General features: G+C 55.0%; 1 protein-coding gene across 2 annotated transcripts in view; it reads left to right on the top strand.

Annotated features, from left to right (window-relative positions):
- The first annotated feature begins 689 nt into the window (after positions 1 to 689).
- Positions 690 to 25508, top strand: part of GRIK4 (glutamate ionotropic receptor kainate type subunit 4) — a 448540-nt gene continuing 423721 nt past the window's right edge. For both annotated transcript variants that reach the window (XM_082410870.1, XM_082410869.1), the window contains exon 1: positions 690 to 845. The gene's annotated coding sequence lies outside the window, so the exon portion shown is untranslated. The remainder of the gene's footprint in view (positions 846 to 25508) is intronic.

Raw genomic sequence — 25508 nt, 5'->3', positions numbered from 1 at the left:
CATCCGTGACATGAGGATGACGGCTCCTCCAAAGATGTTTGTATTCATAAAATAGTGCCCTGGAACTACTAAATACAAGCCGTCTCTCTCCAGCCACCTGGAACAATTTAGTCTTTTCTCTCCCTGAGACCTCGCGCTCTCCATCCTCGCTACCCCTGAGGCCACAGCCTCCAGTAACCAGCTCGCTCGTCCCTCGAGCTGTTCCCGAAAGCCCCACCAGGAGGCGTCCTTTGCCCGCCGAAGCAGGCCGGGCTCGAACTCTTTGGTGCCGGGGTGGGCGGCTCTTTGCGCAGGGCAGTGCAGGATGCGGGCTGTGCCCGGGTACCCCAGAGGTCGGTCAACCGCAGCGCCCGCACCTCGTCCCGCGGCCGTTCTGTCGCGCGCGCCCCTCGCGCCCCTGCCCGGAGCCGCGTCTCCGACCCCGCGCCTCCCGCTCGGCCTCGGTCCCCCGCCTGGGGCGGCGGCAAGTTTGCCCCCGGCCGCTCGGCCCCGCCACCGCTGCGCTCCTCCAGCGCCTGGGCCCTGGGCGCGCCGGGAGAGGCGGCGGGCGGGCGGGCGGCCCGGCGCGCGGGCCCCGAAGGGGCGCCCCCGCGGCTGGCGTGCGCGGGCCGTCGCAGTTCCCGCGCTGCCCGCCGGGCGGCGCCCCGCGCCACGACCGCGCTCCTCCCGCGCTGCCGGCTCCACGCTCGCTCGCAGCCGGACACAGACTGCCTTCAGCTGCCAGCGGATCGCGCTGGAGCCGCCGCGGCTGCTGCGGAAGAAGAAAAAAAAGGGAAACAACAGCCCGGCGGTCAGCGGAGCAGCGCCCAGCCCCAGCTCAGCCCCCGGAGTGCGGAGCCGCCCAGGTAAGGGCAGGGCCCGCCGCGGCGCCCCAGGCCCGCACCCGCGCTACCCCTGCGCCCCACGCGTCCCATCCGCGCGGAGCTCCGCGCGCGCCCGGATCCCCTACTTCTGACGTCTCTGCCTCTCCTGCTCTCCGGGGCCGCGGCCCCGCACCCTTCCCCTGCCCCCGCCCCCACCCCCTTCCCTGCGCCCTTCCCTCCTTCTCCCGCCTTCAGCCAGCGTGTCCCCTGCACTCCGGTCCCTGCGTCTCCCGAACGGGCTCCGAACCCCCATCGCTCTGCGCCCGTAGTTCCTCCAGTCTCCGTCCCCATCTCCCTCCCTCCGCATCCCTTCTGCGGGCTCGCCGTCCTCCCCCTCTGGTCCTCCCCCTGCCCCTGTACAACTCCCAGCTCTGCCTCTGCCCCCTGCAGGGATGACGGCCCCTTCCCCACCCCGGCGCTTCTCCCCACACCTCGTCACCCTCCGCTTCTTCGGTCGCCTCGGTCCCCGGCTCCAGTGCCCCATCCCAGCCCGGAGCCCACGAAGCCCCCTCCCCCTTTCCTCACTGCCATCTGCCTCGACTGCCCCCGGCGCCTTCCGTGGACTCCTGTCACCACCTCCCCACCCTACACGCCATCTCGCTTCGGGGGAATAGCGTCCTATGAGAAATGACCCTCTTTCCCTGGACTAATGAGGCTCCTACCTATCCCACCCTAGTTCACCCGAGTGGGAAGTGAGGGAGAAACTCTAGAGACCTGCATTTGGGCGTATGATGCGGGAGGGGGCTGGCGAGGAGAGGGGGAGGGGAGCTGCCTGAGATTCTCTCCAGTGAGGACCGGCAAAGCGGTGAGAGGCTCAGACCTGGCCAGGGTTGGTGGCCAGCTTGCGACAGCTGGGACAGGGGTTTCGGGGCTCCGAGAGCACCTGTGTCTCTTCCTCTGGCTCCGTTGAGCTGAGGAAAGTGAGAGGGGAGGAGTTGGAGCCCGGGGAGAGTTGGCCTTTGGGCTGGGGAGGCCGCGGCAGGGGAGGACCTGGGCCCTCTGGGCCGCCGGCCTGGCCATGGCGGGGCAATGCGGCCGAGCTTCCCTCCCGCCGGACCTCTGGCTGCACAGCTCTTGGCATCTCTACTTTGTGCTGCCATCTTCCTCCTGGTGCTGTTGTCTGGTGATGCCACAAGGTGCCACCTCCCTGCCTCCCTCCAGTGGCTCTCCTGGGCATGTCTCCCAAGGGCCTGGGTTGTCTGGAAAGGGGAGGGGCCCTCTGGGCTTGGCTGGGCCCCTGTGCCAGGCAGTGGGTGCCAGTCAAGACGAGACCGAGAGGTCCCAGGACTGGCCGAGAGCCCGGAGCCCTGCCAGGAACGAAGAGAACTACCTTCACCTAAGCTCCCTGGGTGACAGGGGTGCTTCCAGGAGCACCTGCCAACGGCAGGCGTGGTATCCCCCAGGATAGAGGATGCCTGGGTTGGCAGTGGGCACCTGAGAGAGAAATCTGGTCCTGTTTGCTCCCTGAGTGTCTGTGCTCATGGGATGGGGCGAGGGCCGGGGAGAGGTCAGCTGTGCTCTGGTCCCACCCGGAAAGGAAGCCCCGGGAACTCCACTGGGCATCATCAGGCTCGTATTTGCTGAAGCTGCAGCTCATGCCTCATCATTAATCAGGTTTATTATGTTCCTCACTGGCTGGATGTGTTCCTCAAGGTCACGACCCTTTGGAGAGTTAATCTCATTTGCATACATTACAGTGTCTGGGTTTGTTAGTGGAGGGGGGTTGAAAGGAGGTTCTGGTTTTCTGTGTTTTCCCTGTCACCCCACCTCCGTAGGCATCTTGATCGTTGGCTAGCATTTTCCCCAGCACTCAAAGTTCTTCCTAGAGACTGGGTCTGCTGCTTGGTCTGGCTGTCCAGTGTGGTTTTCCCTGAGGATGGAAAGGGAACTTTGCATGGTGAGAGAGAAGTGGAGACTCCAGGGAGAAGGTGCCAGCTGCTGGGGTGCAAGGCCTCCTGGACAGTGGGCCTCAGCTGCCCCCAGTGTGGGTCTCAGTCCGACTGAGATGGAAGGAAGGAAGGAAGGAAGGAAGAAGGGCAGGATGACCTGTCCTGGGTGACGGGGAAAAACTGTGCGGAAAACAGGAGGAACAGCGAGTAGGAAGCCTTTGGCCATGTGGCTGGTGCGAGTGGGTAGTGGCAGGGAATATGTGTGGGAAGAAAACATCTCTTGTTGCTTCTGCATAGTACGGATCCCTTATGTGGGGATTGAGTTCTGCAGTTTTCCAAATGCTTTTTAGAAAAATTACTTCATTTGATCTGAACCAGACAAGCGTTTTGTCTGTACCACTGCCCTGCGGGGAGCTATTATTGATCCCCCGGAAACTGATGCTCACAGAGGTTAAGTGACTTGTCCAAGGCTCTGCAGCCACTGAGGCCTCTGGGCTCCCAGCCCAGGGCTCTTGTGCTACTACTTGTTGCTTTTTAAAGTCTCAGCTGTTCAGCCCTTCCTCTCCACATCCCGTGCTTGAGCCCTCACGTTCTCCAGTGTCAGCTCAGCACCTCTCCCCGCTCTGGGAGCTGGCTGGTCCTTGGTTCTGCACTCTCCCTGCCCGTAGACTGGCTGCTCCGGTGCCCTGGTTGTCCTGACCCCCTCACCCCAGCCCATCGCTCCTTTTGACCCCCTCCTGCCGAGAGTTCCAGGTTCTCCCAGGCACGTGGCCTGGTCACCTTGGAAGCCTCGGCTCCCCCATCCCACTGGTGCCCAGCCTGACCTTTTTCCCCGGCCACTGTCCCACTTGGGACTCCAGTGGCTCACTCCTGGGTTATGGTAACACAGCCTTCTCCCTGGGCAGCCTGCAGGCACCCGGCCGCCACACCTGCCTTCCTGCAAAGGATGGTATTTGTAACATGTGACCAGGTCTCCAACACGTTGGTGGCCCTGGGTTTCTGGAGAGAGTTCCCAGACTGTGGCCTGGAGTTTATGGCATCCACATGCTGGCCCTGACCTTACGCCTCTGGATGTGACCCTCTGCCCCCCTCACCCCACACCCTCTATGCCTCGCCTTTTCCTTTCCTCCTCTTTTCTGCCCAACTACACCTTTCCCAGCCTTCAAGGTGCAGCTGGAGCCACACAAGGTGCAGGCTGGGAAGGACCCCACCCGCCCCCATGCTGGCCTTCCGTCCCAGCAGGAAGTGGAGGCAGCTTCAGCTGCTAAGTGCTGGGTAGACCTGGGGTTCCTATCCTGGTGTCACTCCCTGAGTGACTTTGAACAAATGGCTTAACCTCTCACTTGCCTCACCTGTAAAATGGGGATAATCTCACCTGCCTGAAAGGGTTGTTGTGGGCGTGAATGGGAGCAGAATGGGAATGTGGTTTGTCAGCCCAGGAGGTGTCCGGGGGCATCCCCGGCTGGCTCCTCCCACACTGCCTCTGTGGTTTAGCTCCCAGCTCCTGCCTGCTCTGGAGAATTACCTGTCCCTGTTTGTCTCCCCACCTAGACGGCAGGTCCCGTGAGGAGCAAGGCCTTTGCTTGCTGCCTTTTCACATCCTTGGCTCCAATGGAGCAAGCCCTGTCCTTCTGCATCCCATAAATCGGCCCCTGCTCGTAGTAGGAACTAAGAAATAATTGATACTTGATAAAAATATTTGGTTACATAAAATAGGGTATGCCTTGCAGGTAGCAACTCCAATATGAAAAAACATTTTAAACCACAGTACCAGCCGAGGTAAATGATGGGAAGGAAGGAGGGAATCAATTTAATGTTATACTGCCTGCGAAGTCTGCTCATTTCACTCAGTCACCCCCGAGACCCTGTGAGTTAGACGTGATCATCTCCATTTTTACAGGTGAGGAAGGGGGTTCACAGGGGGCCCTGTGGTGTAGGTGTAGCCCGCTCTGTGCCATGTCACAGACCAGGGAGGGCTCCAGAACCCCACTTCCTTCCCCTAGGCTTGGGCCTGAAAAAGGGAAGGAGAGGCTCTTTATAAAAAGATACGTCCCAGGCTTTCTTTAAACAGCTGAGCACCTCTGTCATCTCCATGCAGCCCAGCGGGGATGGGGGCGTGGTTACCAGCACCTCGGGGAGGCAGCGCCTCCTTCAGCAGGGTTCTGAGCAGTGGCGAGCACAGGAGGGCACGGTTGGCACATGCGGCATGGGTGTGGACGTGCAGTGGCCGCCGGCTGAGCAGGTGTTCAGACAGGGCTGGAGCTCAGGGATGGGAGGAAGGACTTCCCGGCGAGGAGGGGCTGCACAGGTCAAGTGGGGACAGGGGGCATCCCAGGGATTGGGTGATGGGCAGAAGGGACGGGGCAGGTGAGGCAGGGTCCTGTCTGCGGGGAGGAAGCGGGGCAGGGCTGGGGCAGAACTAGCTTGAGCCTGCAGGACCTTGAGAGCCAAGGAAAAGGGGTTGGGGATCCTTGGGCAGAGGAGAGCGGCGCCCGAAGGGGGGCGCGGGCCTGGAGGGTGGTGACGGCACGGGGGTGCACTTGAGCGGCACTTCCACGGAGCAGCAGAATGTGCTGACAGATTGGGCTCGCAGATGAGGGAGCAGGAAGTGTCGGAGGGAACGTCGAGATTTCCAGCCTCGGTCTGGAGGATGGTAACGCCGCTTTCGGGAACACGGGGGCCAGGGTGGGGATGTGGGTCTGAGGCAGGCTGGGAAGTGTGTTCCCAGACGTGCTGTGAGCGGTGCGATGGGGCGTTTGGGGGTCGTCTTGGGTGGCCGTGGGGTCCTGGACAGCAGCCCACCCGTCTGTGCGAGGGCGCGTGCCTAGGGGCATGGGCTGCCCAGGGGGCTGGTCCCAGGCGGTTCTGATGCCTGAATCTCACTCCCCAGCCTCCTGGGAGACCCCTCTGTCCTCTCCTCCTGGCGCTGGGACCCTTGTGCCCAGCACTTACTGTACCTGTCAGCTCCAGGGGACCGTGCCTTGCACAGAGCGGCTGCTAAATAAATATTTGTCTTATTTAAGTGGCCTCAACTCGTGTTTAGTAAGTGTTTGTTACAGAGATAAGTTTGTAGAACACGGTGGGTGAGGAGTGGAGAGGAAGGCTGGGTGGGCCTTCAGCCGCTGGGAGTGAGGGTTCCCAGGCTCCTCCGTCACACTGGGCGTTGATCTCTGTGACTCTCTCCTCCCCTCCATGGCCCCCCACTCAGTGCTGGACCCGCCTGTTCCCCAGGATGCTGGGGCCCCTGTGGTGGGGGAAGGAGCGAGGGTCCAGAGGCCGGCAGGCCTCCCTTTGTTACTCAGTCCTGGGTTTGAGACTGGCCTGCCCCGCACCTGGGGGGTTAGCCCTGCCCCCCACCTGGGGGTTAGCCCTGCCCCTCACCTGGGGGTTAGCCCTGCCCCTCACCTGGGGGTTAGCTCCGCCCCCCACCTGGGGGTTAGCCCCGCCCCCCACCTGGGGGTTAGCCCCGCCCCTCACCTGGGGGTTAGCCCCGCCCCGCACCTGGGGGTTAGCCCTGCCCCTCACCTGGGGGTTAGCCCTGCCCCCCACCTAGGGGTTAGCCCTGCCCCTCACCTGGGGGTTAGCCCTGCCCCCCACCTAGGGGTTAGCCCTGACCCTCACCTGGGGGTTAGCCCTGCCCTTCACCTGGGGGTTAGCCCTGCCCCCCACCTGGGGGTTAGCCCTGCCCCTCACCTGGGGGTTAGCCCTGCCCCCCACCTAGGGGTTAGCTCTGCCCCCCACCTGGGGGTTAGCCCTGCCCCTCACCTGGGGGTTAGCCCCGCCCCCCACCTGGGGGTTAGCCCCGCCCCTCACCTGGGGGTTAGCCCCGCCCCCCACCTGGGGGTTAGCCCCGCCCCTCACCTGGGGGTTAGCCCCGCCCCTCACCTGGGGGTTAGCCCTGCCCCTCACCTGGGGGTTAGCCCTGCCCCTCACCTGAAGTCCCCTTCTTGCCTCCTCATTCCTTCTTCTGCTTTTCTCAGGGAGCAGTTTGCTCAGAGGAAGCAGAGAAAACCAGGTGGCGGTGGTTATCTCTTTTCGGGGTGCTGGGGGGGTATTTTGGCCATGGAGAGGCTGAAAGGGAAGCTGGGTGTGCACAGTCTCGGGGGGGCATTTTGGGTGGGGAGGGGCTGTGCTGTGGACCTGTGGGGGAGAACTGGCTTAGAAACGGGAAATCCAGCTACTTTTCGCTGCCTCAGGTTCCTCTCTCTACAATCTGGGGCCTACGATAAACTCGACATCATGGGTTCCCGATTCAGTGAGATAATCACGTGGAGTAGAGGCTCCCCGGAGGAGGGAGCAGGGAGGGGTGTGACCCCCCAGGACAGGGAGAGTGGCTGTGGAGAAAACACATATTTAGAATTGGAGTTCAAGGGCCAGAGTTAAAGCGGAGGATTTAAGAAGATGAGAAGTCAATAGCCCAGAGGAGGTTAAGATGTGTAAGTGAGAGGCTGGCTACAAAGCACACTTAATAAGAAGGAAAAGTTTAAGAAGCCGAGGAGGATGGACACATCCCAGGCACCGGGGCCGCTGAGGGGGTTTCTGCTGTCCAGCCTGGCAGGGCCCCTGAGTGGGGAGGCTGGGTTTAGGGATGAAGTGCCGCTGTCACCTTTTGGGGACAGCTCTCTGCTTCTCTCTGCCTGTCGGGTGGCCTGAGCAGGGCACCCTGTTCTTCCTCCAGAGGCTGTGTGGGGCGGTGGTGGCCACTCCTGGATCAGATTGCACGGGAATCCAATCTCAGCTCTTCCAGTCCCATCGGTGTGGTGTTGGCCAGGGGCTGAGGAGCGGCATACCCACCTCTGTGAGTCTCAGCAGGTGCTCTAAGTGCTTGTGAAGTGGTTGCAGTTGCTATTGTTAGAAGTACGATTACGTTTTCATCTTTACAGAGTCTCTCCTAGCCCTGTTCAGTTCCTAAGATGTTACAGAATACCATCCCTAGCAAGGTCGGTGAGAGGGTGGGAAGGCCTTATTGGGAGGCAGCAGGGGCATTTTTTGAAATCATCAGAGAAGTCTAGAGTGAGTTCAGTCCAAGCCCCAGACAGAGGAAGGCCCTGAGGTTCAGGGAGCTTAAGTCACTTGTCCATGTTACAAGGCGGGGAGTGGCAGAGCTGGGGCATCCTTTTCACTGGGCTTCGTGGCCCTCCACACAGGAGTGAGAGGCTGGAAAAGAGAGACTTCTACAAATCATTTGGTCCCATCCCGGCATCCAGACAAAATCCGATTAGAACTAAGAAGGAGAATGATCTTGATTCTTTAAGGCACCAGACTGTGCACTCCTTGGGGGCAGGGATACAGCCTTGGGTTTTTGTCTCTAGCACTTGGCTGACACGTAGTAGGTACTCAGTATATACTTGTTAAATGGACAAATTGGTTCACCACACCACCACCAATGACAACAATAACAGCTAATAATTATCGACTGCTTATTATGTACCAAGTATGATGCACAGTGCTTTCCATATATGATCTTGGTTCATCCTCTCAATAACTTTAAGGTACTATTATTACACCCATTTTACAGATGAGGAGGCTAAGATTCAGGGCAGGTGATTAATTGGCCCAAAGTCTCATAGTTAGTAAGAAGCAGAGTTGGAATTTATACCCAGGCGGTCTGATTTCACACTCCGGTGGTAAAATTTCTGTGTGCGTGTGTGGATGCATACACGTGTGTGCACACATGCACATGTATGTGAAATATGTACTGATTCTCCCCTAATTTCCTAGACTCCCCTCTGGCTCTCTCACTACTTCTCCTGTTCCCCATCCTGTAGGCAAGGAGGCAAGGAGGCCAGGCATGGAAGGGAGCAGTGGCCTCTTGCTGCTCTGGTGCTTGTCTTCCCTTGGCCTGATTCCTTTGACCCCTGAGTAAGAGGGCACTGGCAACCCTGGGGGAACGATGAAAGATCACCCCCAACAGAGCTTCTGCAGTGGTACCTGATCGTGTGCCAGTCTTTTCCAACATGGAGGCCAGCCAGGCGAGGGCCTGGGGTGGAGGCCGGAGGAGGCAGCCACGCGAAGTCTTCACAAGACTCTCGTGAGCCGAAAAGTTTGAGCATGATGGAGCTCAGGTGACACGGGGCCCCGCGAGGTCCTCGGCCCAACCCTACCCAGACCAGCCGGGGTCAGTGTGCTCTCTATCCCCCCAGGACCCCGGTCCAGGCTGCTCTGCATGGCTGCCCAGAGTATCGGGGGGATCTCCCTGGGGTCTTGGACTCTCAGAAGCATCGTGGAGCCTGGAAAAAGTCCGAAGGCACCCTGCTGTTACGGTGTGGTTATTATTGATCTTTACAGCATCTCCCTGGCCAAGTGTGGTTCATAAGATCACAGCAGAAGACCGTCCCCAGCAAGGGTGGTGACGGGGGGAGTTTGGGCATCTCTCTTTCTAGAGGCAGCAAAGACTTTTTCAGGAGTAGAGAGAGCTAGAGTAGGTTTGGGGGGGCAGAAGGCCCCCATGGAGTCATTTCCTGGGGGGAGGTCGTGGGTGGAGCTTGTCACCGGGCCCCCACCCCACCGCAAACTTCCGTCAGCACAACTGGCCCTTGAGCTGAGGCTCTCAGTGCCACTTCCTGGTGGGTATCACATATGCAGAGACTTGTGATGTCTTGGTGATTGCTTCTCCCCCAAGGATCTCACAGGGCCACAAACCTGAGAGGTAGATGGGGCAGGGAGGAATTATCATTCCAGACTCTCAGAATTTCAGTAACTAACCAAAAACAAGAGTTAGGGGTTGAGAGGTTGGATCAGAATCCAGGACGCCTGCTCCCTGCCCGGGGCTCTGTCCACACACCTGAGGCCTTCTGAAGGCCACCGCTGCCTGTGCAGATGGCGGAAGCAGTGGTCCTAGGGCACACCTGCTCTTCCCCAGGTTGAGAACGTTGCACAGAATAAGGCAACATTTGTCCAAGAATGATAATGCCTATTTTATTGCTGGGAAAACTGAAACCCAGGGAGATTAAATGAATCACAGAATCTTATTCCTGGAAGGAACTTGAGATCATTCAACAACATCCTACCTATGCCTTCCTCGTGTCCACAGACAGAATCTCCACTGGCTGGTTATCTAGCCTCAGCTGCCTCTTCCTCCTTCTCCTCCCCCTCCTCCTCCTTCTCCCCATCTTCTTTTTTTTAAAAAACATTGTTAATAATACTTTGCTTTAAAAAAAATTTAATTAATTAATTAATTTTTGGCTGTGTTGGGTCTTCGTTGCTGTGCGTGGGCTTTCTCTAGTTGTAGTGAGTGGGGGCTACTCTTCGCTGCGGTGTGCGGGCTTCTCATTGCAGTGGTTTCTCTTGTTGCAGAGCATAGGCTCTAGGTACGCAGGCTTCAGTGGTTGTGGCACGTGGGCTCAGTAGTTGTGGCTCGTGGGCTCTAGAGTGCAGGCTCAGTAGTTGTGGTGCATGGGCTTAGTTGCTCTGTGGTATGTGGGATCTTCCCGGACCAGAGCTCGAACCCGTGTCCCCTGCATTGGCAGGCAGATTCTTAACCGCTGCGCCACCAGGGAAGTCCCTCCTCATCCTCTGAAAGCTAACATTATCGAGCACTTACTGTGTTCTAGTTGCTTGAGATGTATTAAGTTGATCTTCCAACAACCCTATGAAGTAGCGACTATCATCTCATTTTACAGATGAGTAAACTGAGGCTCAGAGAGTTGCATAGCTTGCCCAAGGTGACACACCAGTAAGCGGTGGAGCCTGGGTATGAACTCAGCAGTCTGCGCCGTGCTTTTGACCACTCGTGAGGCAGGCCATCCCTCCCCGGGGAAGCTGTTAATGAGGGAGCACGTGGGAGCATCCAGCACAGTGCCTGGCATGTAGAAGGCATTCAGGAAATGCTAGTGATTCTCTTCCAAAAATATCAGAAGGTTTTGCCTCATACGAGCCAAATCTACTTCCCACGGGTCCTTGTTCTGCACCCTTCTTTGGAGCCCCATGAGGCACTTCTACCCTTCTTCCCCTTCCAGTCCTGGGGAATGTGAAGATACCTCATGAGCAAGAAGCAAAGCCTTCTTCTACCTGGGTTTCTGTTCAAGACTCTTTCCCAAATGGAGTCCCCTAGCAGGAAGATGATGGCCTGGAGCTGGGGGGGGCGTGCGGGCTCTGTGAAATGTGCAAGGCTGGGACTGGCCTCAGGGGCAGGGAGGTGCCCGATCCTTGGTCATGTCCATTTATAGCACACATTGCCCGAGTGCCTCTTAGGTGCCAGGCACGGACACAAAGTGGCACAGGGTGGGCTCCCCCCAGGGCTGGCCTTTACTAAATGTGTGCAGAAGTATCTTCTGAATCTGTCAGATGATGGATGTTGGGCCTCAGATCCTGGGGGCAGGGGACTGAGGACCAAGGTGACCACCTGCTCCTTTGAGCTCCTGTGAGGCCGGGTGATGCTGCAGACCCCCCACCAGAGGGCCGAAAAGTTCAGATGACCCAAATCTAAGGGTGGGCAACTAGGTGGAGAAAGCTCACCCAGCTTGGGTGAGTATGGAAAGTAGCACTGTGTACCATTCTCCTTTGCAAAGCAAGAGTCTTGCCAGAGTCCAGAGTAAATAGGCTGGAACATGAGATCTGCCAGGTAGGGTGCAGATCGGAAGCAAACAAGGCAATTGCATGAGGCGAGTAGTGGCAAGTCAGCTGAGGAAGTGCGCTTCCATCGCATGAGGCCAGCCAGGCTGGCGGCTCGTGGGCTAGCTCTTCCCCTCAGCTCCCCTTTGGGGAGGGGGTTAGCAGAGGGGGATGCTCAGGGCTTGACCTTGGGCCTCAGGAACTGGGGTGGACCTTTGTCCCATGTTCCTGGGCCAGGAATGCTACCCCTCTTGTCACGTCTCAAGTGTCCATCCTCATATGTCCTGGCAAATCCTCACAGCAACTTACACTATAGGGATTATTGGTTCCATTTGACCCAGGAGATGACGGATGCTCTGAGAGCCGGGTAATCGGAGGTCACACAGCTGGACCACAGCATTGCCCCTTTATTCTATACCTGTGGCTTCTCCTGGTGGTCGGTGCCTCTCCAAGGAGCCAGTAGGTGTCTCTGCCTGAGCCTCCAGTCCCCGTAGGGGAGGCTCACGTGGGGGAGGGTCAAGGGCAGGTGACCATGAAGCCAGCCAGGCCACAGTCAGATGCTTCAAGGAGGTCAGCAGAGATCATTGTCTGTCTCCCCAGGACATGAGCTCCACTGGCACAGGGCCTGTGTCTGTTTCTCAGCATTGCATCCCCAACAGCTAGGATGGTACCAGCATATAGTAGGTGCTCAATACGTATCTGTTGAATGAATGGCCTCTTCGGGGAGCCCCTTGTGTGCAGAGGCCCTGGATGGTAGAGCCCAGGGCTAGCAGTGAGCCTTGGCTGTGGAAAGCTTGGATGGGCCGCTTCAGCTCACAAACGTGTGGGACCAAAGAGTCAGTTGTGTAGATCTCAAAGCACGTTTGCCCGGTGGGTAGTGGGATTAACAGAACCCGTGATGGAGCCGAACCAGTACAAAGGGCAGCCCTGGTCCTCCTGGACCGTGGCCCCAAGCACTTCGACCCCTCCTCAGACCCAGCCGAGCCTGGCCTCAGGGGCCGAGGGGGACTGGACGGGGGTGTCTAGTGGGAGCGGGGGTGGCACGTGCGGTGAGAGCTCTGACTTTTAGGTCAGGGTGGGGACACTGCCGCTCCCGTGAGTCAGGGCGAGGCTCCGGGAGCAGAGGCCTGAGCGCCAGGGGCGCTCCCCTACACACGCAGTGTGGGCCGGGGGCGGCGCGCCTCCAGAGCTCACTTCTTCCCGGTAGAGTTAACGTGGAAGGGCCGCGGGCAGGCTGGGCGTACGGACCGCGGGGCAGAGGACCTAGGAAAAGGCTGCCTTTCGTGGGGATGGAGGGCCCCAGGATTTGGGGCGCGAGCCGAGGCCCTGTCTGACCTTTCAGCCCCTGGATCGTGGGGCACAGTCAGGTGCTGCACGTGGATGCAGGGTCCCAGTGACGCCTGCTGCCCGGTGCTGGCTGTGGTCAGCGGTGTCTGCTGGGTTTCCTCCTTGGCCCACTTCTGCTGATTGGTGGCGGTGCCTGCAGTGCTGGGTTGAAAAGGGTCTGGGTCCGAGCGTTGGCTCCCTGGGATGGGGCCTGGGTTTGACTTGGGATGTCTGCCAGGGGCACAGGGTGCAATAAATTTGTCAAGTCGGATTTAGTCCAATCAGCTCATTTTACAAGTGAGGAAAAAAGCAAGACTCAGAGAGAGGCAGTAACTTGCCCGAGGTCACATCCCTTGCAACGTCAGGATTCGAAATGGGGTGCCCTGGCCCCTGGTTCTTCCTTGTCTCACGCCTCTCACTAGATTGGCTCTCCAGGAGTCTCTTATCAAACCAGGGGAGCAAGTGCCCTGCTCCACTGCTCCCTATTCACTGGTGCCCCCATGCTCCCCAGCTGCTAGCCAGCCCCATCGGTCCTGGGCAGGGCGGGGAAGGAGCCTGGGAGCAGGCCCTGCCCTCTGGGAGTTGTGACCCCAAGAGCCATGTGGAGAAGAGACGGGCAGAGATGTCTTGCAAACCCACAGCAGGCAGTAAACACACACCCATCCGGGACAGGGACATGCCCAGTTAGCCGTGTGTTAAGACCCAGTGTCCAGGCTGAAATGGGCAGAGTGGGACAGGCTGATGGCTCTCCTCTGAGCAATCCCAGGAAGCTTCCTGGAGGAGGGGACTTCCCTGCAGCTTGGGGTGGAGGGTGGGCTGGTGTGATGTGTGGGAAGTAGCCTGGTGTGGTAGAAAGATGACAGGAGGGGGCCTTGGCCAGCCTGGGGTTGGAGTTCCCACCTCTTTACTTACTCTGCAGCCTTGGACAAGTCTGTTACTATGTCTGAAGCCTCTGTTTGCTCAGCAATAAAATGGGGATAATAAAACACATAATCTAGGGCTTGGGGAAGAGCAAATAGGATAACATCTATGGAAGGACTTCTTAAGTCAGGTGCTTTCAGTACATATTGTACGACTTTACATAAGATTCAAGAACAGGCAGAGCAATCTATGGTAATAGAAGTCAGGATAGCAGTCACCTTTGGAAGAGGACAAGGGGGACGGAGAGGGTTCTAGAATGCTCATAATGCTCTTTCTTTATCTGACAGCTGTTTCTGTGGGAAATTCACTGAGCTCTACACTTATGTGCACTTTTCTGTACGTACATTATACTTCAATTTAAAAACTTTTTCTTAAAAAAGTGCTTGTAATGCTTAGAGTGGCCAGGTTATAACGGCCAGACACTTGACGGAATGTCCACGAGGAGACCTGGAATGACGTTAGTAGAAATCATGGCGGGTTTCTGTGGAATATTTCAGGCAGTGTGCTAATCACTTCACATGCATTTTCTCATTTAATCCTTCCACAGCCCCCATTTTACAAGTGGGGAAACTGAGACTTAGAGGGGTTATATAAGTCGCCCAAAGTCAGCCCGCCTGGGGCAGAGGTGGACACAGGCCAGGTCTGACTCCAGAGCGGCCCTCTCGGTAGAGCATGAAGGACATAGATGTTGCCCTGACCCCTTCCTCGGCTAACTGGGGGTGGGTGGGGGGAGGGGGTGGTTCCTGGGTCTGTGTTGTCTTTTAACTTGAAGGTACCAGGGCCCCGCTGGCCCGCAGCTTGTGGTGGAAGATGCAGAACAGCGCTGTTCCCGAGCTGGTCCCAATCTGGAGATGCCTCCAGAATGGGAGTAAGTGGGAAGTAGGAACCAGACGAACGCATTTGTCTGGAGAGCCTCTAGATCGTGCAGGCGGGGTGGGGAGGGGAGGGGACTGTGTCGGGGGTCCAGAGCAAATGATGCCTTGCTCAATTTAAACCTTCCAGGGCAGATCCCTGCCAGGTAAGAGGGACAATGGCAGTATTTCTCCTCCCAGCAGCCAGGGCAAGAGGGAGTTGTTCTGCATAATGCGAGTTTCTTCACCGACCCCCAGAGCCTGTGCCTGGGGATTTGCACCTTCACAGAGGCCTTGCTGCCAGGAGGAGCCCGGGGCACGCTTGCCTCTTCCCGGGGTGGGCTTGGGGCTGGGAGGAAGATGGGAAGTCAGGCACTTTTCGTTGCCTTTATTCTTTGGCTAAGCGAGTCAGCGGAACTCAGACTAAGCAGCCCTGCCCTGTGCCCTTGTCTAGTGGGAGAGAGATGCCGTTGTGTTTGCGTTTAAATGCAACTGGCAAAGCAGATAAAGCCTTATTGTTGTCCAAGGTTTCCAATCACATGGGAAAACGAGGGCCCGGTAGCATCATTCAGGGTGCTGGAGGGCAGACAGTTTCTGTGCCAGCAGAGCCGCTCACCTCCTCTGGGAGGCCTGCCCTGATAAACCCCTTCAGCTCTTTTTTTTTTTAAACACCTTCATTGGGATACAATTCACATACTTTTTTTTTTTTTTTTGGTCTTCATGGCTGCGTGCGGGCTTTCTCTAGTTGTGGCGAGCGGGGGCTACTCTTCGTTGTGGTGTGCGGGCTTCTCATTGCGGTGGCTTCTCTTGTTGTGGAGCATGGGCTCTAGGTGCGCGGGCTTCAGTAGTTGTGACACGCAGGCTCAGTAGTTGTGGTGCATGGGCTTAGTTGCTCCGTGGTATATAGGATCTTCCCGGACCAGGGCTCGAACCCACATGCCCTGCATTGGCAGGCGGATTCTTAACACTGCACCACCAGGGAAGCCCACCCCTTCAGCTCTTGATGGTTACATCCCAGCCCTCAGCAAGGAGGTACATAAACACTGTGAATAGAGTAAACACACTAGCACGTTCTGGTTGTTTATGATGGTTTTTATCTTAAGTCTATCTCTAGTACGTTGGTCCTGTCACCCCTATTTGCCTGGAGGCTGGCTGAAGGCAGGGACTAGGAGGACCCTTCCTCTGGACCTCCCTTAGGGATTCCATCCATGTAGCAAGTACCAGTCTGCAGTGCTGGCTCTAGTTCCCCAGTGTGGAGTTGACTCTCTGCCTCAGGACCTTTGCACATGCTGTTCACATGCTTGGAACCCCTTCCTCCACCTCCTCTCCTACTTTTGCTTCTCCATTCCTCTTCCAGGAAGCCCTTTCCTGCTGCTTCCTGCAGCCTAAGGGGGCCCCTCTTGCAGCTCCACCCGCTCCTGCGCTCCTTCCGTTCGGAGCACTCCCCAGACTGCACTGTAACGGCCTGTTCATTGTTCAGTCCCCCCCGCTGGGCACCGAGCTCTGAGAAGCCAGGGATTGGATTGGGCCGTCACATCCACTTTTGTGCCACAGCCTCTAACACAGAGGATCTCGCTGAATGTTTATTGAAAGAAGTGAGGCCGTTGAGCACCAAAGTGAGGGGTGAGGTTCCAGCGCTTCAGTTTGGGAGCCCAGCTGCTGTGTCTACCTGCCCTGGAAGGAATGCCCTTAGCCATGACTCCCTCCAGCTGAGTCTGAGCCCCCAAACAGCTGTAGAGGCAGGAGTCTAGAGCCCAGTGTGGGCACCAGTGGCCACATCTGTTTTGCTCAGTGCTGAGTTCCTGACATCTGCACACAGATGCTGCATCAGAGTGTCCCGCAGATGTGCCTGGAAGTTCAAATGTGTCAGCCCCCTGTGGGGAGTTGGGGGCAACCAGGAAAGGTGCTGCCCATCCTTTATCCTTCCATGGAACTGGATGGAGGTGGTTTCAGGTGGCCTAGGCTCCTGGTGGAGAGAAGTCTTCCCCCCCAGCTTCTGTCCCCACTGTGTGCAAATTGCTTTTAGGCGCTTTCACATCCAGTTTCTCATTTAATCCCCCCAGCAACCCTGAGAGGTGGGTGTTATTGGCCCATTTTACAGATGAGGAAACGGAAGTTCAGAGTGGTTAAGTCGACATGCCCCAGGTCACACAGCTGGTAAGCAGCAGAGCTAGGATCCAGTTCTTTTTCTAGCATTTCAGCCCCACTGTAGCTGCTCTTCCTTCCAGGCAGCTCAGTGCCCTGCTTAGGAGTCAGGGAACCCCAAAGTGTGAGTCGTCAGAGCACACCCCTGTCCTTGCTTGGCCCCTGAGAGTCCGTGACCTTGGAAGGCCTGTGTCCCGACCACAAAGTGCGGGTGGGGAGGAAGTCTGGCTTTGACAAATAGCCCTGTGGTCTCAGGACAGGCAGGGCTAACTCAAGTGCAAACAGCGTATTATTATTTATTACTCATGCCCCACTGCTAATAAAATTTGAGTTTTAAAAATAATGGTGAGCAAATGAATTGGTCAATGGCCTGTGCGGAGAGGATGCCGGGAAGGATATTTCATGGAGACGAGTGACAGGGGGGCTAAGCCATTGCAGGTTCCTTACTGGGCTGGGGGATGGGAGGGCTTATTTTGGGGGGCAGCTCTCCATACCTGGTCGTTTTCCTGGTCCAGTTCAAGAAGTCATTAATCTGCGTGTTAAAATTTGTTGAAAGCACATTTGCCAACGGTGGCAGCATCTCCAGGCTGAGGAGGTAGCTGCTGGCTGGGGGAATAGCTCTCAAATGTCTATTTCAGTTTTCTGTGCTTAAAATCTGTAATTTGGAAAGCCGCTTCCTGCAAGGTTCCATGCCTGCCATCCAATGCGTGCCCCCATTTCTGACACCTGAGTTATAGAGCAGGATGGGCTCTGCCAGGCAGGGCAGAGACCTAAGAAGGTTCTCAGACAAACGGAGGGACATATCATAGGCTCCATGATGCCTGGGAATTAGGAAGAGAGACAGCAGGCCCTGGGGAGTGGAGGGGACCCAGAGCCACCCCTCTCCCCTGCGATAGCACCTCTGTCCCTGTAACTCATCGGTCCTGCTGTGTCTCAGGGGCATCACAGGCTGGAAAAAATGTAATTTAAGAAAGATAAGACCTGCTACTGCGTGACTTTGAGCAAGTCATTTGGCCTCTTTGTGACTTAGTTTCCTCATCTATAAAATGGGGCTGATGAGACCCACTGGGCTCACTTCATAGGATCAAGAGGGAAAACAGGGCTGTGTAAGCCGAAGGGATATGACAGCCTTTCAGATATTTGGAGACAGCGCTCATGCTTCCCTCAAGAAATGGCTTTGCTTAAAGCTGGGCTTTTGCAGGGCTTAGAAAATGGGAGGGGGTTTGGGATTTGCGTGTCTAGGTAGTACCGGCAACATCTTTCAGATTTCATCCATCAGCAGTGAGGGACGAGGAGCGGCATTGCCTCCCCTCCCGCCTCCCTTTGCCCTCCCCACCCCCACCATGGACACCAGCTCTGCAGCGCCGCCCAAATCAGTGCTTAGAGACCAAGAGTCGCCAGCACCGTGGACGCAGCACTCCGCACACATGTTCTCCAGTTCTCAGCCAGCCTTGAGGTGGGCACCAGTATTATCCCATTTTACTGGAGCAGGAAACTGAGGCTCAGAGCAGTGAGGGGCCTGCCCAAGGCCATGGTTAGACCTGAGCTCTGCCTGGCTCCTCCAGCATCCTGCTGCCTCAAGGTTCTGGCCCACGGCTGCCATGCCAAGGGTTGGGTCAGTGACCTTGGGATGTCCCTGTGGAGTGGCTACCGTCCCCCTTCCTCTCTTTTACCCCCAAATGGAGACCCTTCTCCTGCCCCATCTCCGGATGCTCTGAGCAGGAAGAAAGACTTCAATGCACCCGGCCAGTATTTTACCTTCCGAGCACCATGGACTGCGGGGAGCCGGACATCCAAAGGCCAAGCTGGGGCCTGTGGCTTCTCGGACTCCTGGGCTGCAGATGCAGAGATGGTTGCCTGATTCTGATTTTGGCCTCTTTGAATCCTCGGGTGCCCCTCCCCAGTTCCAGAAGTGGCCTGGCCCTGCCACTTTCCCCAGCATCCTCTCCCCAGCCCTGAGGCCAAACTCTGGGTGTTCGCGGAGGACCCCCCTTCACCCCAGCGTCTTTTGATCTGGCTGACCCACTGCCATGGGGTCTGCCCCAGGTGTGGGCACCGGGGCCTGGTGGCCCTGCAGTGTTAGCAGGGAAAGTCCAAACAGCTGGGAGGCACTGAATCCAAGGTCTTGGCAGTGGGGGGAATGGGTATTGCTTAGACGTTTTGTGTAAATTAGTAATATGATAACTGTTAATTGAATATCCATTGATTGCCTGTCAGAGGTTTGATTTATTCTGTCCTTCCCCTCTGAGTCTCCGTTGACTGCTGAAATAGTTTGCTTGCTTTGCCCTCGTTTTTCTTTCTCTAGTGTGGTCTCCTTCCCTGCACCCCAACCTGAGTTTCATTTCACTGGCTTCATAATAAGCATCTTCTGTTTTCTGGCACCAACCTTGGCCTCCCTGTGGCCCTTAGTCCCTCCCAAGTGGATTCCCAAGACTTCTTCCTCGACTGGAGACCCAGGACAGAGTCTGCTTGGTGCATTTCTTTTGGGGATTTAAATGCTTTGAGATGTTCTCTGGAAAGGAGTGGAAAGGGAAGGGCCTGGAGACCTAGGAGATGAGCCCTGGTTTTGCTGCTTCATTCATTCATTCATTCATTCAGCGAGGCACTAGCTCTATGCCAGGCCCTGTGATCAGCACACAGGGGACAAATTCCTGAGTTCAGCATTCTGTAGTAGAGCTGGAGGAGTGAACAGCTGATACAGTGCAGCATGATGGTCAAGGCAGGGGGCCATGGGGACATTCAGAGGACACTGAAATCAGATGTGGGCAGCAGGAAAGGCTTCCTGGAGGAGGAGCAGTGCGTGCAAAACAGCTTGAGCTGCATTTCAGAGGACAAGGAGGAGTTAGCCTGGCAGAGGGCATCCCAGGCAGAGGGAGCAGCGAGTGATGGCTGGGCTCCTGGAGGGAGAGGTGGCCGAGAGGCAGGCCAGGTACTGATAATAGTTACAACGATGATACTGTATGGAGACTCACTGAGAGTCGGGCAGTGTCTAAGGGCTTTCCTTGGATTATCTAGTTTAGTCCTTATAACAACCCCACATGCAGGTGCCATTGGCATCTCCTTTAATGGCTGAGGTGGCGGAGCCTGTATCCCACCTGTCCTGGTGGAGGGACCAGAGATGTGCACTTCAGGTGTCTGATTCAGGAGTGCCACCTCCTTCAGCATCTTGCTGCCTCATAGCTGTGACTGTCCCAGGGATGTTACACCAAGGGACGGGTCAGTGACCTTGGGGTGTCCTTGCTGAACCAGATTATGGAGGGTCTTATGTGTGTACATTGAAAAGTTTTAACTTTATCCTGAAAGCAACAGAGAGCCACTGAGAAATTTTAAACAGAGGAATAGCTTGATCAGGTTTGTTTTTAGAAATAATCACTCTAGCTGCAGTGCGGAGGATGGGTGGAACTTGACCCAGACTGGAGGCACAGAGAGCAGCTCCTGAGTGGGGAAGTGATCCTGCGAGAAGGGCTGGGGGCTGGCTAAGGTGGGGGAATTCGGGCGCAGAGGTGGGCACGGGCTCGAGAGACACGGAGCAGGCAGAATCTGCAGGACACCTAGGGGTTGATTGGATGAGGCTGAGGGACAGTGGGTGAAGGCAGGTGTTTAGATGACGCTTAGATTTTTTTTTTAACCAAAAGTTTACAAAAATTTATTTTGTTAAAGTGCATGGATAAAGTCTCATCAAAATAAAGTCTCATCAAAAGTCAAATTATTACCTGTTACGGTTCCTCTTTTGGTGTTCTGAGAGTAATTTCCAGTGTGGGCAGGAGGGGTTTTCCCTCACAGCACCAAGCAATTCTCAGACACCAAAAGGGTGTTCAAGAATTCAGCTCAGTCCTGACACCATCTACCGGGAGACAGAATCAGATTCCCCAGGTGAAGGGCTCAGTCCCACAAGACCATCTTCCACTTCGGATGCCAGCGGCAAGCCCAGGCTAATACCTGTGCTTCTGACACACTGGCTAAGGATGGAGGTTCCCACGACCCCCTCCAACGCAGGATGACTGACGGGCTATACATCGGAGTTTCCCCACCACCTCCTCCTCGGGGTTGATTAATTTGCTAGAGCAGCTCACAGAACTGAGGAAACATTTTTCTTACCAGATTACCTGTTAAAGAATGTAACTCAGGAGCAGCCAGATGGAAGAGATGCAGAGGACAAGGTACCGGGAAAGGGCGAGGGGCTTCCATGCCCGCTCCAGAGGTGCCACTCTCCCCAAGTCTCCATGTGTTCACCAACCTGGCAGCTCTCCGAATCCTGTCCTTTTGGCTTTTTATGGAGGTTACATTACATAGTCACGATTGATTAAATCCTTGGCGATTGGCGATGGATTCAACCTCCAATCCCCCTCCTCTCCCGGAACCCTCTGATTACTGGTCAGATCTCCTGGCAACCAGCCCCCATCCTCAGGTGGTGTCCAAACGTCACCTCATTAACATAACAAAAGATACTTTTTCACTCTCATCACTTAGGAAATTCCAGGGGTTTTAGGAGCTCTGTGCCAGAAATGGAGACATATATATTTCTTATTATAAATCACAATATCACAGTTCCCCAATCAATAAAAATATCTTTATCATATAAAGACCTCACACTGACGTTCCCTAAAATGAGAAAGGAATCCCTTCTAGCTGCAACATGCTGATTCTGCTGACCAGAAGACTCAGCTGTGGCCCGAATCTTGAATCCCGTAAGTTGATATACCATTGACTCACTAGCATTAATTCATTGATAGCATGTTTTCCAAAACACAGACGAGATACAAGTTGAAACTAACTAAATATGATTTAATAAAAAAAAAAAGCATTCTGGTACTTCATGCCCTCTAAATGTAACTGTAAGGCTTATTGGCTAACAGAATTCTTAATAGGAGTTACTCTAATAGGACAGAGTTTTTTTGTTTTTCTGTTTTTTCCAGTTTTATTGAGATATAATTGACATACATCACTGTATTAGTTTAAGGGGTACAGCATAATGGTTTAGCTTACATATTATGAGATGATTACTGCAGTAAGTTTAGTTAGTATCCATAATCTCATATAGATACAATAAAAAGAGAAAGTAAAAAAAGAAAGAAAAATTTTTTTCTTTCCTTAAATCCAGAACTCTTAGGATTTAGTCTCTTGACAACTTGCCTATGTATCATACAGCAGTGTTAGCTGTAGTCAGCATGCTGTACGTTACATTCTCAGTACTTATTTATCTTATAACTGGAAGTTTGTACCTTTTGACCATTTTCTTCCAATACCCCCTCCCTCTTCCCCACCTCTGGTAACCACAAGTCTGATCTCCTTTTCTATAATTTTGATTTGTTTGTTTGTTTTTTAGATTCCACATATAAGTGAGATCATATAGTTTTTGCTTTTCTCTGTTTGGCTTATTTCACTTAGTAAAATGCCCTCAGGGTCCATCGATGTTGTCACAAATGGCAGGATTCCCCTGTTTTTTATTTTTCTTTTAATGGCTGAATAATATTCCATTATTTATATATGCCACATCTTTTTTTTTTATTGAACTATAGTTGATTTACAATGTTGTGTTAGTTTCAGGTGTACAGCAAAGTGATTCAGTTATACATTATATATGCCACATCTTCTTTATCCATTTATCCATTGATGGACACTTAGGTTGTTTCCATGTCTTGGTTATTGTAAATAATGCTGTTATGGACATGGGGGTGCAGATATCTCTTTGACATAGTGTTTTCATTTCCTTTGGATGTATTCCCAGAAGTGAAATTGCTGGATCATATGGTAGTTCTATATTTAATTTTTTGAGGAACCTCCATACTGTTTTCCATAGTGTCTGCACCAATTTACAATTCCACCAGCAGTGCACAAGGTTCCCTTTTCTCCACATCCTCACCAGCATTTGTAATCTCAGTGTCTTCATTTGGGGCAGCTGGGAGTCATTCACTAGACAGGGTGTACAGGGGAGGACTAGATTGCAGTAGAGGGTGATGGATTCAGTTCCATTTTAGACTAGCTGATTTGAAGTGACTAAGGGACATCCACAAGGAGACGTCCAGCAAGCAGCTGAATATACACACCCAGAGCCCAGGAGACAGGCAAGGGCTGGGGATGCAGATTTTGGAACTGGGGCAAATAGGGGGCGCCTGGGTTTGGATGAGCTCCCCTTGAAAGAATGTTTAATGTGAGAAGAGAGGAAGGCTGATGATGGGGTGGTGGAGCCTGCCCACATTGACGGCCTGAGTCCACGAAAGGGACCAGAAGAAGGAGCCAGAGGTAGGACAGCCCGGAGAGAAAGGTATCACAGAAACCCAGGTAGAAGTGGGGGAATGGTCCACAGTGTGGAACGCTACAGAAAGGTACAGTAAGTAAGGCAAGGGCAAATCATGCTTAGGGATTTGGCAACTCAGGGGTCCTTGGGGACCTTGCAGGGAGAAGACTGGGCGGGGCATGGGAAGGAGGTGATTGCAATAGTGGAGGAGTGTCGGACAGGACAGGGGAGGACTTGTAATAGGTGGTCTCAGTATCCTGGCAGGAGAGGGGAGGAGAGACCAGGAGGAGTCCTGGGCAGGGGCGGAGGTTCCCGGGAAGCCTCTCCAACCTGAGGGAGACCTGAGCACAGTTTACTGTGAAGAGGGGCGGGTGCAAATGTCCCGGATGCCTGGGACTCAAGACTAAAACCCAGGATGGTCCCAGGCAAACTGGGACGATTGGTCACCCCGGGAGAGCTTAAGTCCCGTGATGAGCTGGTCAGTGCTGGACAAGGGGTCTTGTGGGGGAAGCCTGATGTGCAGCGTTTGCTGATTCTCATGGTGTGAATACTCTTGCTGTGGTCCATGGAAGCTACCAACATGACGTCACTGAATCCAGAGTTGGGAAGAGGTGTCACAGCCTAGTCTGTGGGTGGTCTGGGCCAGCTCCAGCACACAGGGGGTAGGGGGTAGGGGGTAGGGAGAGAGAGAGCCCAGGAAGGGCCCCCGGAGGCAGGAGGGGCTTCCCCTCAGTGGGAACCAGAAGGAGGAGGCAAGGGTGGACCAAATGCAGGGAGGCGGCATCAGGGCCTTGCCACGGCCTTGATGGTCTCAAGGAAGGAAAGGCAAACTCACTTTTGGAGTGTGAAGGGGGTAGGTGGTAGGGGAGAGGCTGGAGGAGTTTGGGAAAGCCTGTGGAAGAAGGGGGAGGGAGCAGACCGGGGTCCCAAGGGTCAGGGAGCAGCACTGAAGGTCAGGGTGGGTGGTGGCACGTACGGTCACCACACTGTTCTGACAGCCTTGATAAGCTGGTGTGGAGACGGGAGGGAAGAAGCTGGCCAGTTGGGGGTTGGTAGGACAGGGGTGATCAAAGGCCAAGGGGGCAGGAGGGCTCAGGGTTACGGTTAGTGAGGCAATCGGCCATGAACTTCGGGCCAATCAGGTCAGGGGAGACTCTGCTGGAGGGTGTGGAGTGGGCCTGGGCCTGGAGAATGAAGGGGTGAGTGACCCACTGTGTTCCGAGGCACAGAAATTTAGGGAGTGACGGGTATCAGTAGGCAGCTGAGGAGAGAGGGGGTAAAAGTTGTGCAGTCGGTGCTGTTTTGGGGAAAGATGAAACAATGGTCAGGAGTCATGTGACCTACATTTGGGTAGATATGTCTGTGCTGTAACTTGGCTCTACTGCGAGGGACGTGGAGAAACCCTCTTCCAGAGCAGGGAAGGATGGGGCGCGGTTTCGGCAGCTCTGGGCCGAGTCTGGGGAGGCAGGAGAGGCGTGTGGGAGCCCAGGAGGGAAGCACCTGGTCAGGCCTGGCTTGGGAGCCCCTCCCCTCAACCAAGCCCCTCATCCTGGCTGCAGAACTGAATGCCTAGTCCAGGAGCCCCGCTGCCACCCCAGGACCATCCAGGCTCCCTCCTTGGAACAGGGCTGGGCTTTGAGAGTCCCTCTCTGCTCCTTCCTGGTGTACTTTGTCTCTGCTCTTGGGCATGTTTTGGGGACCCAGAGAAAAAAACTCTTGGCTGCTGCAGCTCTAGACTAATGACTTGTGGGGTTTAGTGGCCCCGGAGTCAGACAGACCTGTGTTTGAGTCCCAGTCTCATCATTTAGACGCCATGGGCCCTTGGCCAGGATGCTTAACCTCTCCAAGCCTCCGTTTTCTCATCTCTACAAGGGGGATAATAACAGCACTCACTTTATAAACCTGGGAGGATTCAAAGGAATAATCCACGTAAAGTGTTGGGCAGCGTACCTGTGTGGGTAGTTAATGTTAGCTATCATCACTGCGGCTGTGGGTCAGTTCCAGCTGTGCCATCGGCTGGTCCTTCTAATCTGCATCTGCCTCCTCAAATTGATGGAATAGTCTTGGCGCACCATCACCACTGCTAGAGGTAGGAGTGAGGCAGCCGAGGGGCCCGCATTTTCTCTGAAACCCTGGCCAAGTTCTGCGAGCAGTTAAAGGAACACCCTCTTTGCCATTCTGGTTGGCACCTTCTAGTGGCAACTGAGCATAAGTCTCAGAGATCAGGATCCCGCGGCAAAACATCCCTGTCCTTCCCCTGTGCTCTCTGCCCCTTCCCCTCTTTTTTCCTTACTACCTTCTAGTATGTTTACTTATTTGTTTTGTTGATTGTCTGTCTCCCCTCACTAGAATGTAAGCTCCATGAGGGCAGGGATTTCTGTGTTCTGTTCACTGCTCAATCCCCAGTATCTGGAATAGTGCCTGGGATACAGTTAGCATTAAATAAGTGCTTATGGAATGAACGAATAAGTGAAAGCCCCAGATAATCTGCAAACTTTTTTCTTGCTACTTTTTGTCAGCTGCCTGGCTCCTACACCCCTGTTTCAGAATCTTGCACTATTTATAAAGCCTGATCTAGCCAGTTATGATATTGTGTAGTGCAAACAGCTTACTATAGGACCAGAAGGGAGGGAATAAATCATTCTATCCAGGATGGGAGTGGGACATGCTTCCCTGAAAAGATGACATTGAACTGGGTTTTGAAGGATGAATAGGAGTTTTC

This window comes from Balaenoptera physalus (assembly GCF_965194825.1).
Source record: "Balaenoptera physalus genome assembly, chromosome: 10".
Taxonomy (NCBI): Eukaryota; Metazoa; Chordata; class Mammalia; order Artiodactyla; family Balaenopteridae; genus Balaenoptera; species Balaenoptera physalus.
Note: the sequence above shows the minus strand (reverse complement) of the source record. Positions and strands in the feature narration are given on the sequence as shown.